General features: G+C 39.0%; 1 protein-coding gene across 7 annotated transcripts in view; it reads left to right on the top strand.

Annotated features, from left to right (window-relative positions):
• Window positions 1–16,640, top strand: part of LOC145994848 (uncharacterized) — a 448,153-nt gene that overhangs the window by 90,335 nt on the left and 341,178 nt on the right. For 6 of the 7 annotated variants that reach the window (XM_083131229.1, XM_083131228.1, XM_083131235.1 and 3 more), the window contains exon 1: window positions 4,706–4,741. The exons of the other annotated variant lie outside the window; for it this stretch is intronic. The gene's annotated coding sequence lies outside the window, so the exon portion shown is untranslated. Of the gene's footprint in view, window positions 1–4,705; window positions 4,742–16,640 lie in introns of those variants that run through there. 7 annotated transcript variants of the gene reach the window in all.

Genomic DNA, 16,640 nt, shown 5'->3' with positions numbered 1-16,640 from the left:
AACAACATTTTTAGTTTCACCTCCAGGAGAAAGAATAAATAAATTGAACGGCATTGGGAGTGTCACTATTCATCTTAGCGACCCCGAAATCTATGGATTCCACATTAATATCGGTCGTTCTCGATTATTTTTACATGTCACCCCTTTCCACCCTCACCCCTAGGGGTGCCAGGGGTGTCTTACCCCCACAGTATTTCTTTCCAGATTGCAAGTCATACGTGTACCAAGTTTGGTTGAAATCGTTCCAGGCGTTCGCGAGTTATGCCAGAACAAACACACATTCACACATCCATCCATTTTTGTATATATATAGCTATATATATCATAGAAGATAGATTGGATTTCGTTGGTGTAAGAGTTGTTCGCATTCCAAGAATAAATGTTGGGCATCAGGATTGTCTTTATACCACACCAAAAATCTTGGCCTCAAAATCCCCCCCACCAAAAATTCCAGGGGGGGGGGTGTTTTGTTGTAACATCATGAGATAAACAATTACTTTTGACTTCAATATACTTTAGATAATACGCACACATAGTAGTGTGGTTGTAAGTGTTGCATGCTTTCTTTCTCTCTCTCTCTCTCTCTCATTAACAAATCTACATCAATACGCACAAAAAAAGAAATAGAATGCAAGACTATGAAAACTAATTGATTTATATTAACATAAAGCAAAAACTAAATAAAAACATATATAAAAAAAACACTTCGACTATTTCGTAATTTATTGACATATTTTAACGAGTTAGTAATGGGATTATTAGTTCGGTATCTGATATATATATATATATATATATATATATATATATATATATATATATATATATATATATATATATATATATAAAAGTAACAAATTAATTTCTTTATATATATTTAATAATAATAGTATTGTGTTTTTAATCATTTAGTAATCTAATTTTAAATATAATAACATAAATATGTATATCATAATAATTTATGTGTGTGTGTGTGAGGTAGGAAGTTGTTCATAGATTGAGATCGTCCTCCCCCCACCAGTCTTCAATAATTCCGCACACTGGCCCCCGTGTTGCCATGTTTATAGCTTCCCTCCTTTACCTCGTTCTCAACTAATTGAAGAACTTGCGTCTCTGCTTTCATTGTATATTCCCCTTCGTGATGATCATAGCATACAAATACTTGGCACTGAATGAAGGTGACGACGACGCTAATTTTGGCAACACAGGGGCAGGATTTCATGGCAAGCACCTAATTGCATCGCCTACGCCCACTTCAATTCGACGACAACGGCAGAGTTTTATTTTATTTTCTTCGTAGAGCGGTACATATTTCTGGGAAGAAATTCGCGATTAAAATTATCCGATATGCCATCTGGTGAGATTTTCAGGAACCACTCCACGTAGGACATCTCGCTGCGCTTCGCCGTTCAAAGCATGGGGAACATGCAAAAAGTAGCGTATACTGTTCAGTTTTTGCTCTAAATCGTTTTGTGGTTCAGGACAAGTGAAAAGCTTACATGTGTTTTCCACCCCGTGGAATCAACAAAATGAAATGTTTAAATAAATCAGGGAAAACAGAACTGATTGACAAGATTGGCATAACTGAAATGCGGCAAGGGAATTACGAAGAATGCACGAGTCTGTTCACTTTATTTCCCGAAATAATCTTTCGGAAAGATGATTTATTGCCATGAAGTAAGTTTTAAATTGTTCTTTATATTTTTTTCGAAAACAATGTATTATGTATGTAATTTGGAACAGATGCAAGTCGATTAATTGCAAAAATGAAAATAGTATGAGAATTAATTAATGTCCGTAATCATAAAGGTAAGTCAGAAAAACATAATTGACATGCTAATGTTGCTGTTTCATGCAGTATGTCAATTTTCAGTGAAGACTGAAAATAGCCTCAATGAAATTGTTGTTATTATTATTATCATTATCCGGTGTTATTAAACCAGCCTGCCTCTTTGGGGAAAAAACTGCAACGGCATGTTTTCATTCATTTCCTCCCAAGCTTTGCAATACAGGTGAATTGCTTTATTTTCAAATCATTTCTGAGAGCCCCAGTTAGGCAGTTACATCCAAGGTGCAGTGCAGATGAAACAGCACCGCTTTGAAAAACCAGTGCGTGTACATTAGTTTCGTCTTCATTTTCCGTGTTATTTGTATTACCATAATTAAATGCTTCGCTCTCAGCACAGCTTCACCTTCGTTATAGTTCCTGGAATTCACATCGCATTCACAATAGTTAAATATAACGCGTAATTTAAACGTTTCTTCCATACCAGCAATGACAACACGCTGCTATTACGTACTACTACTGAATGTAAACAAAGATCTATCCTACGTAGAGCGGCCATATTGGAAGCGACACTAGCGCTCAGGTGGTAATTTTAATTGCGAATAGGCTGGACAGTATTCCCAAGCCCTCGGCCCCTCAAAGACGAATAAGCGAACCTTGAATATTGTTATATATGTATGATACATGTATGATTCAAAAGAGAGAGGGTTGAACCTTGCAAGTTGTTTGAGCGCTTCTGTCGTCGAAAGAAGACCTTAAGATGCTCTTGTACCGTGGGTAAAATTTGAGCATTTTCATGGTCAGTCCTGTGTAAGCTTATCTCGAGAACTATTCAAGAGAAAATTTTCCAATTTTACCTGAGAACTGAGAACGAACGTTTCTAGAGAATCACTTTTTAATATTTTCATTTACCACAACAACCTCCAGAAAATTAATTAATTAATTTTACTCGTGAAATATTATAATTTTTCATTTTCGTTGATATGGCAATCCTGCTGCCAGCCGGCGGGTTCACCGTGTTGTTCATATTTGTCTGTATTGTACGGCGACACCCTGTTGTATACATCGAGGAAAATCACGCTTTAGTTACCCAGAAACTAAATTGAGACAAAAAAAACGCCAAATAGTTCTTAATAGAAATCCTATGTAACCAGTAATAATTGTTGAGTTTATTGTATACATTTTGCCTATTACTAATGCATTTTTTAAAATTATTTTTCAGGTAAGTTTCCTCAAATATGAAGACATAGAAGGGAATTTTTGCTCGAGCGAATTCCGGCCTGACTGGTAAGATAAACTTCCACTGTTTCTAATTTACTATTACTAAAATTATTCCAATTACAAACTTTTCTGTAAGATTGGAACTATCAGTTGTGAGCCTACATCCGCTGACTTGACTTTTTAGCCAATTGAATTGATCCCTTGTCGTGAATGAAGATGGATGTCTAATGAATTGCTAATGCGTTTCTCTTTCTCGTCTCGTCTCCAGGGCCTTGAAATATATTGTATGTATGGACAACAAATACAGCTTGTTACAGCACAAATTTTCACATCATATAGAGATCATTAAGACAAACAACTTTTCCTAATAAGATTCGTTCCTGTTAGACCCTACGACCCCTCGAAAAGACGGGATTGTTTCCTGAATGTGTACGCAACAACGGAGCACAAGCTCACAATTGGCACTCATGTATTGGATTACTACCCATACAGCACACAAATGTCCAATGAATATTTAATGAATGTCTTTAGCATATTCGTGACAAAGTTCTGGATGGCCAACGTATATCTAGGAATGTCCAGTAGATATCCCAAGGTTGGATTATACAAGGTAGAGTCGTAAGCGTATTTACTCAAAAATACATACGATTTGATGATGACGTAAAGTGGGATCGTGTGAACCTAACCTCCGAAAATTCATGCAGGTGTTGCATTATTCACATATCATGAAAGAACACAAAGTAAAAACTTGAGATCCATCGCAGAAAAGATGGATCTTGATATGTTAGTTTATTTATGGTTTGTAAAATTACTCAGATTCTTCCAAATTATATGTTGTTTTGCCGGCCCCCGTGGCGGAGTGGTTAACATCCCGGCCTGGGCATGGATGTTTGTGAGTGTCCATTCATCAACTTCATCATATCATCACTCATCCCCATCTTTGGAAATTAACCAAAAGTGGCACAAAAGCGAAGTAAAATAAAGCAAATCAATCAATTATATGTTGCTTTCTATGTAAACCTTATGAAAAATAATTAAATGGTATATTAACCGCACACACAATTTCTGAGCCATACCAAATTTTCATTAATGTAGTAGCAGTTGTTTTTTATCTACTATATATGTTACATTTATACACATATATTTAACATCGTCTATATCTCAAGTACAGTAACTATACTAAGAAAAAAATTAAATCGATAGTGATCTACGTGGAAGATAAAAAAGGTAAAGTGCTCCCCTGTGCATAGCACCACGCCATGAAGGCGTATAGGGGGTGTGGGGGTAACGCCCCACACTTTCTTGATCCGGTCGCGAGTGGGGGTGATGTGATCAGCATCACGCCCCTGACCACCTTTACCCCCCAGGGTTTCCCCCAGGTATCCATGTTATTCAACGCTGGGTGGGCGCCGGGGAAAGTTTTCCAAATTCTTGATGCAAAATTTCCTCTAAAACAGAAAATTTGGAGGCATTATCCAAATTACTGTCTGGATAGTCTCTCTTGGAAACAAACCCGTGTAACAAAAGATGCTGGAGCCAGCGCACATGGGTAACCTTGGAGCTGGAGTTTCCAGGGCGGGTTTCACGACGGAGGAAGATGATGCAGACATTCCTCTGTACGAACCGAGCCGAAAACGTACGACGTGGCCCGAAGACACCTCGAGCGCGCGTCTTGGATGTCTTGTCGGCGGGATTTTGTCCGTCCCCCATCTGTGCAAGTGAATCACGCGCGAACAGGTGTGTGCAACATCATAAGTGTGTGTGTGTGTGACTAGTGTATTGTCGCGAGTGTGTTAATCTGCTGTGGTGTATCAGTGATCTTGTGATTATTTTCTTTCTTGTTGGATTCCTTGTGTATAAAGTTCAGAATAGTTCCTTATGTAGCGATAGAGGTAAGGGCTCCGTTCATTCTTGACATCGTCACACTTCATTGTGGGTATTCCAGTTGCGAAATAACGTGCTGGATAATACTGTCGCCTTGTTGTGCGCCCATTCGCGATTGGCCTGTACAGTGAGAAGTAAATTGCCATTGTTACGGACTGTGAAGAAGCACTTTGAAATTCCTATGAAGAAAAAACAACATTACTTCGTGCATTGCCCATTGATTTTTACCATTACTCGGCTTGTCTACCGAAAAGGAATATAATTTTTGGAATATTTAAGTGCGTTTTCAATGGATCTATAATGACACCAATTTTTTTTTCTCTCTGTACAATCAGGAATCAAAGTCCGTTGTTACTATTTTTTTCTGAATTGTTCGATCGCTCGGTTTTTGGTGGCTAATACAGGGTGGCTATAAAGTTCTAATTCAGTGGGAGAATGAGAGAGAAAGGTCAACTTTCTTTGCACTTCCTTCACATGGGCCAACCCGACTTCCTTACCCTCCCCCAACAATTTTCGTATTTTGAAACGCATCAAAATTGAGGTGAGGTAAAGAGTTCAATAACTTGATAATAGATGTCGGGTCATTAATTATCCACAAAAATGGCAAATTATATTCTGTAATTTAGTTCCTTAGCATGCAAGTTAGATGAAGAACTAATTATGAATTAGTTCTAACACCATTAAGCCTTGTTTCCATTATTATGAAAAAATATAAATATGCTGACCAAGGCAGTAATTTATTTTATTAAAAACATAAACTAAACGTAACGTTTCAACCTTCTAGCAAGGTCTTCATCAGACTCTGTATCAAGTACATGATGAAGACCTTGCTAGAAGGTTGAAACGTTACGTTTAGTTTATGTTTTTAATAAAATAAATTACTGCCTTGGTCAGCATATTTATATTTTTTCATGAATTAGTTCATTGATAAATATTAAATATACTTGAACTTTTGCTAAAGTTAAGCTTTCCAATGAGATTATTTTGCTTTAATATGCAAATATTTTGTTGATGTGGGTATATAAAACTATTCATATTGTTTATCATCACAGTTGCCCACAGTATTTCTGTGTATTCAACGAGTCTTACATATATGAATACGGTACAACGTTTACGACTGGTCTTAGATGTTTCGTGCATTGCGTGAAATGAAACGCCTACTTTTGTTCCCGTAAAAACTTCGTTGAGACCCCGTGCCAGTGTGTAGCTGCATTTTAAACGTGTCACGTGGTACTCGTATCCTCTATCGTATCGATTAACGTTATCGCCAAGGTACGGGGTTCTTAATTTGTATCTTCATTTAAGCCACAGGTTCAGCTTAATTAGCCAAAGTATACGCACATTGTCAATTTCGAATATGAATGTCCCTTTCGCATTTTGAAAGGCAAATTCTGGAAGCAGTCTGGGCAGATGCAAGAAATGCATATTCACGTTACATATTTTTAAATCTTTTTTAATTATTCCTTAGAATTACAGTGGCTGATTATTATTATTCGCCCGCCAGGTTCATTCAATTAAAAAAAATAGAATTCCACTTCCCCGACAAGGTGGTCGTTTAATTTTAGCCGTCATTGGGCCGGAGTGGGGTGATTGGCCTTTTAGTGTTCATTTGCTCCTATAACTTACAATTATTGTTAGTTTTAGTATTTCAGGGGGCTATAGTCCCCCCCCCCCAACCTCTTGCTCTCTAAACAAGGTATTTTTTCCCAGGAGGAGGCGGAGCAAGCGAGACACTTTCTCCCCTCAAGACACACTCCTTCGGTTTGAAGCTATGTTCAATGCCCTTATAATAATAATCAGTATAAGTTATTGTAACTGAAATGAAGTTACATGTGTGAAATGTATAATTTTAGTGGGTTATTTATTTTACAGGGGGCCATGGCCCTTGTTTGTCCCCTTTTCGAATGCTCATGCATTGACCCAAACTTGCACCTGTATCCTTTCTGTCAATGGAAGTTTGAGAAAACTGTTGGCGATTACAAAAAGCACAGCAGAGGGCAGCACATGGATTGAATTCAGAATGAAAGTAATAATACCAAATTAGTGTTAGAAATTTGATGCATCACACGACTGATATAAATGAATATTTTTCGTTGTACGTATAATTCAAAGATAATTTATTATTAATATTTCCTGAAATTTACGCATAGAACAAGAAAAATCCATCAGACCAAGGCATTATGTAAAAGAATACGATTTTAGTAGCTTCCGTCCAAGTGAAAAATACGTGCATCAGAAATTACAATGTCCTCCTACACCAAATTTCCTACCACTTTGTGAGAAAACCCGTATTGTCGCTTAATAAACATTATCATTTGTAACCATGATTTTAGGGATAGTAATATTTGTCCAGGCTAAGATGACTTATTTTCTGACCCGTCTTCTAGTTTGACTCATCGCACGTAACTCAAACACCTTCTTGGACAAGCGCCGGATTTCATCTGACGCAAGCGCGGAATGCTTTCGTTGTTAGGTTAAAATCCTCTTGGCATAGATACACTACATTTAGCCTAACATGACATGACTTTAGCAATCCTTGTAGTGGATTTCAGTTTTCGGAAAACGAGTTTGGCTGTCCACCATCCCCAAGAGAATGCTGGGATTGTACCTTTAATGAGAGCCACCTTTTCCAATTCACCCTTCCTTCCATTGTTAACGTAATGGTATAAATAAACGACCTCGAACAAATGAAACCGAATCGCAATTACAGGTAATAGAGTTATTTTCTGTACGTATATTTACGTTAAGGTTCTGTATACTTAGTTTTAATATGGTACCGTCTCGGTGGCGTGGTTAGTTTTAATATGGTGCCGTCTCGGTGGCGTGGCAAGTTGAGTGTTCGACTCACAATCTCACATACCGGAAGTTTCGAGTTCCAGTCCCGGGAGTGACGGCGTCAGAAGAAAATGTGGGGAGCAGAGGCGGGCGGGAACATGTTCCTGGGGAAGTGGGTCCCATTAAATACACACCTAAACACATTACACAAATACATATTTTAGATAACGAACATTTGTTTATCTAATTTTTCTTGTTAGCCCAAAGGAAAGTGTGTGTGTGTGGGGGGGGGGGGGTGTTGCGAATGTCTGTTGTGTCCGTTCACTCAGGGTCTCGCCGATGGCGCAGTGGTAGCGTCGTCGTCTTGTAATCAATGGGTCCCGGGTTCGATTCCCGGTGAAGGCACATAGTGGCTCGGATTTCACTTTAAACTGTAGGTCTTTCTGTGCATTTAGTGGACTTAAAACATCAACTCAATCAATCATTTCATCCACTCATCAATCATTCTTATCTTTGTGATTAGCTTAAAGGGGCAGACATACCTCGTAAAATAAGAAAACACAAAGTCGAAATCAGTTTTTGAAATTAAACATATTTGATACTGTACAGATTCTGGGAAACAAACTAGGACATTTTTTACATTGTCAAACGAAACTCTATTCAAGGACTTTAGCAAGAGTTCTGGAATGTATAGTTTGTTATATGTCTACTACATTGACATTTAGCTATTGGGTTCAGAAACAGCTACATCTAGTATCCAGATTTTGAACTTCTTGTTCCACGTTAACCATGACATAAATAATTGTTGCATTTTTTAGTTGTTTTTTTATGCTGTACTTACTTGGCACACGATTTCTTATCGTGTACCGACAAATGTGCTGCATAAACAAACTAATGAGCTTTGTTTGGTGGTATATGATCTTGAAATAAAGATGTGATGTTGCTGCCTCGTAAGCTTCACCTCCCTATCACAATACCGGCGGCTTCGTCTTATTCGCAGAGCGGCAACATCGCATTTACCAATTCGGTATTTCCGATGTCCCCTCAAGGCGCTTGGCACGCGTGTGATGTTGGGGAAGGTTTACCCGGCCATCACGTATGACACACGCTTCATTTTAGAGGCGCGAGCAATGCATGCATGCACAATATATTAATTAAAATTTTGCTTTGAGGAGAAGGGGGCGTGAATTACCGTGTTGGATTCTGTTGGAAGCAGGAAAACACACCATGTATAATGTTTACGTTCACTGTCTACATTCAGTAGCTGCGAGTGAGTGCTAAAACTGGGGGGCTAGGACAGTTTACTTCCTCTTGTACACTGTCTACAATATATATATAAATAAACAAACAATGAATGATCAATGTCATCACACAAATGCATTTCACAAACATTCAATATTTAATCTAATTTTTTCACACATTGTTACTGCATTAGCAATTTTCTTTTTTCTATAAAATCGTAGCTGTTTTTGTAGAATGAAAATTTAAGTTATAGTAACATTGGATGTTAATCAAATTTCGTTGTATCTTTCAAGAATTACCAAGAATCATTTCTTTTGCAAGGATCCAATATAATAATGACGATATAGGAACTTCGCAATGGCTTAGGCTTTTAGTGTGTTTATTCGTCGTGTATGCACTAATTCATAGTTAATTCAACGTCTAACTTCTGTGCTGAGAAGCAAAGTTACAGAATATAATTTGCTGTTTTTATGGCTAATTAATGGCCGGACATCTATTATCCAGTTATTGAACTCCTTGTCTCAGCTTTCATGTGTGTCAAGATAGGAATAAAAAAGATCAGCGGGATGTAAAGGAAGTAGTGTTGGCCGCAAGGAAGGAAGTGCAGGAGAAAGTACAAAGAAAGTTAACCTTTCTTTCTCCTTGCATGCCGATCGGATATGTGACGCAACGTGAACAAGAAGAAAGTAGAATTTCCACGTTTTATGAAAGTGAAGAAATAAGCTCGAGTCAACTATCGATATCTCTTGTCTGCACAAATCGATATATCTGAACTAATCGGTACATCTTTCATATTCAGAATTATGAAACACTGTTTGTTTGTTTGTTTATTCGTCTGTAAATTGAACCTAGAACAGGGTTCGCACACACCTGGAAAAGTGTGGAAATCTCAGGGAAAATCATCTAATTATCATCGATTCCCAATGAAGCACATCTGAAGGACTAACATATGCTTGTTGTTGTACTAAAACTTGCTTTCTATGAACTATTATGAAGATGAGATGTAGGCTTCAGATATATGCTTATTTTGCATCACAGATTGAATGATTGATTTGTTTATGTGGGCTTAGAAACAAACTAAGCTGCATGAAATGCAATGAAGTTAGGAAAGGAAAGTAAGATTTTTATCTTCGTGCACAGAAAAAACTGATTGCGTCGAATTGACAAATCACGTTTGTCAAGGCATTCTTAACCAGAAACAAAATAAATGGTAGCAGTAACTAAATCTGGTAACTATGATCAAATTATTTGTTAACAGAACAAATGTTAACAATTGCTAAAATAATCTGCGTAGCTTTTTTCAACATTTAGTGAGTTTGACCAAATTATTTGGCAACTCTTAAACAAACGTGCGCAATCACACAAAAATATTGATCTTTGCGAACAATCATTTTGTTGTCACTCGTTTAAACAACTGTTTGGTTAATGGAAACTATTTTGATAAACCTTTTCTTCTGTAGTGTCTGCAGAGAAGTTATATTTAAAAAAATGATTGTTGGACGGGGTGTTCACAAAGATCTCTTATAAAAAGAAGAATTTTGGATTATTTTCTTCAGGTACATTAACAGGAGAAATCATATTTAAATGAGTAAATTAATAAAAAATTCTTTATTTCTGCATACTAATGGTTCCTTCAAGTATGAGTAATTAAACATTTCTCATAAATTTAAAATAAGCTTATTGGTTATTTGTTTGAACACGTGATACAGTACATGTTACACACCAGCATAGAGGAGTTTTATTATAAAATGTATAGGTTCACAGTACTTTATTTCCGTGTAAATAAGTCCATTATTCCACCCCAAAGTTTGTAGCACAATTAGTGTTCCTGGATTTTGCATAACTCCCAGGATAATTCGGAAAATGATTTGTGGTAAATTAGTTTTAAGAGCGTATTTCGCATTATTACTTGATAAAATATGCTAAGAATTTGTACGTCGTATCTCTCACAAACACCAGAAATGAACTTTTCGTGTTTTCATCATAATCGAAATAGCCTATTCGTGTCGCAAGTCCCTACATATCGAATGTAAATCTTATTAGCGTAAACATTGTTTCTGCAATGCTTTCTGGAAGACAATATTTACCGTTTGGAGGCTCTGTTTCTCTTTAGCCTTGGCACGAGAGAGTAAACAATGAATCATAGGAGAAGGTCGCAGACAGTTGAATCTGTAGGCCAGCAGGTTGCTCAAGAGACTGTGTAGGTGTGCGAGGACCTCTTGTTAAATGGCTGCTTGATGCAATGGGTGAAGTAAGACGGTTCATTTGGCCACGTCTAAGCATGGACGTAATTTTGCATTAGTGTAGCAGAACCCCAACAGATGTCTCTGCCATGGAATTTGCCCACAACAATCGCATATATACCTAATGCACCTACATCTTGTAGTTACAGGAAAAATTAAATGAGAGAAAATGCTAGGTTACTGAAAGGTAAAGCATGGAAATGTTAAATTCTTGTAATTCTACATCTATTCATGAGAAATACTAAGGACTCTCACTTGGCTTTTATTTAAGATTATGCAATATAGCCAATCAGAACAATATTTTAGCGTCTCGTTCCGTGGTAAGATACGTACCTTATCGAATAGTCTTATAGCTTCTACTATCTTTGGTTTTGTCTTCATTCATTTAAACAGAATGTGCAGACAAATATTCTAGTATGATTTCCATTTGTCGCCATTCGTCATTGTGGTTGGGTGGAAAATACAATTTAGAAATAAAAAATAAATGGAACAAGTGACAGTAGTAGTCCATTTTTACGCCTATCAGGAAAATATTTCGCATATTTTGTTAAAGGACTAATTAGGACGGTGATCCGAATAACTGTGCAATGTTCCTCTATCGGGATTTGAACCCGGGACCTTTTTATTACAAGGCGACAGCGCAACCACTGAAATAAGTTTAAAATTAATTTAAACTCCGTTGTGCAACAGTCGTTTGCGGGCCAAGGCTTGCCAAGGTGTTTTACATTGGGTGACGCGTGGTCATCACATCGAGTCCCATCGCCGCTGTTTTCCAGCTTTCGAGACCAGAGTTCGCTAATATTCAAGCTATTCCTCAATTGTCCTCAAGATACTGGGTCAACAGAAATTTTTGGAGCTCCAAACTGGGATCGAACCCAGGACCACTCGCGCCAAAGGCGAGAACGTTAACCATTCGGCTGCGCCTGAGCTGAAAGGAAACTTTAAGTTGCTTGTGAGAGTAACTACAACTATAACTGAGTTACGTTTCTGCAATTCGGCTACTTTTAAAAAGTAAGTTGCAAATCCGCTAACAACTGCAACTGCAAATCGTGATGACGTTGCATGTAAGGGGGCAACGAGTCCAGAACTCACTGCAGAAGACTTAACTTGCTCGTGGGTGCATTTTGGCGCCATTTAATGCCTCTTTTCTTCTTGTTTTAGTACTCATTCCTGCAAAAAAGGAAAGAAAAATCCAATTCACGTTCCTGGAGCAGCACTTTCCTTGTTACTCGAGACGAAACCGGTCTCCAGTTGCCAAGGGCAACGGCGGGAGAAGAAGATGATCGATGATAATGCAGAGACTAGAATAAAGATAGTTAACCCGCGAGGAACGACGCACTGAGAAGGTAAAACGGGCGCGTATGAGTCAGTAAAGGTGACGCCGAGATCAAGGGCGGACCTTTTATGGGGCTTGTTTATAGCGTAATTTAGCACACCGTTGTCGGATGTGCAGTTCAACAGATACGCCACACGTCTAACTAACTATTCATCATCCACAACATGTAAAGTTCAAGTCCTGATTCGAACGCCACTTTACTTCAAAGAGAGTTTCGAGATATCAGTTTCCCTCTGACAACCATTTGTCAAGTCCATGTGGAGTATATAAAATGTTGCCAATTCAGTTTCTTTAGAGATTTCATAACGCGAGCTTGCGGTTATCTTTGCCAGGTTGTGGTGTTATTGTGTTATGCTATCATGTTGTATGTTTAAACACTGCCGGTAAAAGTGGCAACAGCGCATTTCAGAAAAACGGGTGCTGACGCGAAACCAGATACGTGTGCGGTCGACTTCCTCTCGAGCTACACCGAACTGGCGTTCGAATCAGGACTTATACCATAAACAAAACCACGTGGCATGTGAAAAATAGTTCCTTTCCTATGTATTGGCTCTGGTACAGCTCAGAATATAAGGTTTCGAAACTTCAGTTGAGTGGCAGTGGCGACGATTGGGTTCCAAAACTAGGGGGGGGGGGGCAAATTGCAAAAGGTGAGGGGTCAAGGACCGTTTACTTTCCCTTGGTCCATAAGGTTTAGCGTAGTGCGGGGGCATCTGCCCCCTCGCCCCGAGTCGCCGCCATGGCTTTGTCACATGTAGTACTAGAATCCTACACATTGACAAAAGAGCCACCTACAGCTGTCACTGGAATTGCCAATAGGATTTATCATAAGCCATACGTAAATGTTTACATTGCTTCTCTTTCTGCAGAGATAATTGCGATAAGTACGAGGGATGTCTACAAAATTGGCTCAGTTTACAAGTATTGCCGCTGAAGCGCTGCGGTCGTCATGGTGCGCATGCGTACCGAGTTGGTTGATTCTTGGCAAGGCATCGCAGCTATTTGTAGACATTTGAACAGCGTTTACACATCTTTATGCTGTTTAAGAACATCTAGAAGCCCGTCGGATATGATATTTGGTCTGTAATGCATTTTTGTATGAGTGAAGTTAAATTCAAGTGATAATTAATTGTCATGTAAATTATCTGGGGATATGCTAATGTTATGATTGGTAACGATGAAACATATTGCAGTCACGCAGTGAACACGGCACCAAGTTGTTTATTTGTTGAAATTTCGATTTTAAAGTGCACTCTGAGCTGATAAATACGTTTAGAAAGTACAAAACCAGTCTATATGAATTCTCGGATTTCAAAATTTAGTAGTAATTCTGGCATAGTACGCGGTCCATTACTACCACGGCCCTGCACGTTCAGGTACAGGCTTAGTGGTATCAGTTCAATTCGTTCAACTTCTATATTTAATTCTCAAACTTAATGTTTTCTCCCGTTCTATCTTTTCTTCCTTCTTTTCTCCCTTTCTTTGTTTCCCTCTATCGCTCCCTTTCTTTGTTTCCCTCTATCGCTCCCTTTCTCTCTACTGAGTCTCTCTCTCTCTTTCTCTCTCCTCTTTTATCTATCTCTCTCCCCTACTATCTTTATTTCTTCCTCTTCTATCTCTCTCTCTCTTTCTCTCTTCGTTCCCCTCTCTATCTCATTCTTTCTGCCTCTCTCATTTCTCCCTTTCGTTATCATTTTCTCTTTCTTTCTCTATCCCTCTCTCCTACTATTCTTATCTCTCCCTCTTTCTTCGTATTAACTTCTTCTTGGTCACCACTTCTCTCTTTTTCTCTCATTCTTTCTCGCATCTATCTCACTCTTCCTTACTTGCTTCTCTGTCTGTCATCGTTTCTCCGTCGTCGTTTCATTCTCTCTCTCTTAAGACAGTTGCGGCTGAGAATGACAAGGTGTGACCAACTGACATAAACTCCTTGGTCCCATCGCCGCTGTTTTCCAGCTTTCGAGACCAGAGTCCGCTAATATTCAAACTATTCCTCAATTGTCCTCAAGATACTGGGTCAACGAATACACTGTAAGCGTTGCAACGTTTTTAAAAGCGCGTCTCAAAAATGATAACTTTTTTAAATCGAGACGATATGGTGTGTCATTTTAGGCTTCTGCTGCAGATCTTGAGATGAGAGGCTTTCAAGGCCATGGGGGAAGACGGGGCAGTTACCTGCCCCCCCCTTCTTCTCCGGTTCTTCTTTGATGCTGCATGGCCTTCGGATTCCTTCCCTCGAAAGTCACGTCCCAGAGGTACGCATGAGCCCGTGATTACACGCCCGGCATCTATTTTCACTATTATCCTCGTCCGGTCGTCGCTGTACCGTGTTTGAGTGAAAGTACTCCTTCGTTGAGGGTTGTCGTGTCTGAGGTCTGCAGTTCGAGTCCAATTGAAAGCATCGATTGGGTAAATTCAGTTCAGAGAGGACTAAATTCCAAAACGCAAAGCAGTTGTATTGTCTGGCTTTCCATACCGGAGCTATGCCTTCTTACGAGAAGGCCTGTGTAGAGACTCCTTGTTTACATGCGACGTCATCATTGGTAGGTCATGAATCGCAACATGTTATCAGTACTACAGTCGCAAGTTCTGATCATAATCGCTACACTGTATCTACACGTACTACATTCAAACTACATCAATTTTCCGTGAATTCTACATACGATGACGTGTTGCAATCACGTACCAACGGTGACGTTACATGTAAGCAGGTCTCTACACAGGCCTTGTTTGTAAGACGGCACTGCTCGAGCCCTCAACTTTCGTTCAGAACTTTCCAACATGGAAATTTTGGTGCTCCATCTATCAGAGAGTACTACGAAACGTTGCAATGAAGAAGATGGTGAAAGTACGAATCGTAGAGATAGTCAATAGCCCCCGTCTAGATCGCTGCATTTTTCGACACTAGGTGCAGTGTCGTGTCAGCCTGGTGCAAGCAAATTGTGTTCAACCAAGGACACGCTGTATCAAAGAATGGAAGTATTCAAGTTCACAATATTCAGCAGATACCTGTCTTCTGCTTTGAACGTTCATTTGATTGGTTCGCACGTACCACGTGACCATCCACCACACTGTACACCGCTCCAAAACGTAAGTGCAAACGGTGCAGACACCAAATACACTACGTGACCAAAAACAACGAAGTAGATGGCTCGGTGCTGAATTTTCTAACCAACTAGGCATGTGAGTACACAGACAACGCGGCGAATGAAAGCAGCAGCTGAACACCATGCACGACACGAAAATGCTGATCACAGAGGTAGTATGGGTTAAGGAGAGGGCTGAACGTAATGGGAAAATGTTGAAAGCTTGTTCGAAGGAAGAAAAACTGATCTACTGAACATGTCCCAAAGGATGGTTAGTAAACATGATTCCCCCCCACACACACCATTTGGCTCAGTATCCTTAAAGGGACGTCACTCACGCCCCCTTTTACGAAAATCCTGTTCACGCTAATCATTACGGTAAAAAAACTGTTCACGTTCTGAAAAATACTGAACACAGGAAATGTGTATGGAACATGGAGAAAATGCTGATCAACGTCAGGATATAGCTACAGATCGCTGGACAGATGGACAAATTACAAGGACATCCTAAGAAAGTTGAACCGTTGAACACATGATCAACAATGCCACAAAGGTTCACATCAAATGCGAAAACGAGACAGACTTCCTTTCGTTTCCCAAATTCAGCTCCCAAGATTCCCACAAAGAAATTTCGCCGAATCTCCTCTTCCTCAGACTGCCTGAAAAAAAAAAAAATGAAATCCCTCCCATGAACGCTCCTCTACTAACATTACGTTGTCTTCTGAGTGCCTTTGTATGTTATTTGTGGATCCCATTTAAGGTAATGGGGCAGAACGAGTGGCGTTCTTCTTTTATCCAAATATGTTGCTCCTCACTGAACGTTCTCGGGACATCTTGTGGCTGTGGTACTCACTGAACCATGGAGGAACAAATCTCTACATATTTTTCGACCCTTTACTGTGCTTTCAATGATTTTTCAAGGATAATTTCAAACCTATTTAGCAGTGTTGATGATTATGGAATATTAGAGCTTTAGAGTTATTTTCCTGTCAAGTGACAACTTGTTCAAAATGTCTGTCTTGTTTAGTAAAATCCACGCACGTTTAATAAATTGTAAAAAGTTAAATCAG

This window comes from Lepisma saccharinum, chromosome 11 (genome assembly GCF_977018435.1).
Source record: "Lepisma saccharinum chromosome 11, izLepSacc3.1, whole genome shotgun sequence".
NCBI classification, from domain to species: Eukaryota; Metazoa; Arthropoda; class Insecta; order Zygentoma; family Lepismatidae; genus Lepisma; species Lepisma saccharinum.
The sequence above is the reverse complement of the archived record's forward strand: the minus strand, read 5'-3'. Positions and strand labels throughout refer to the sequence as shown.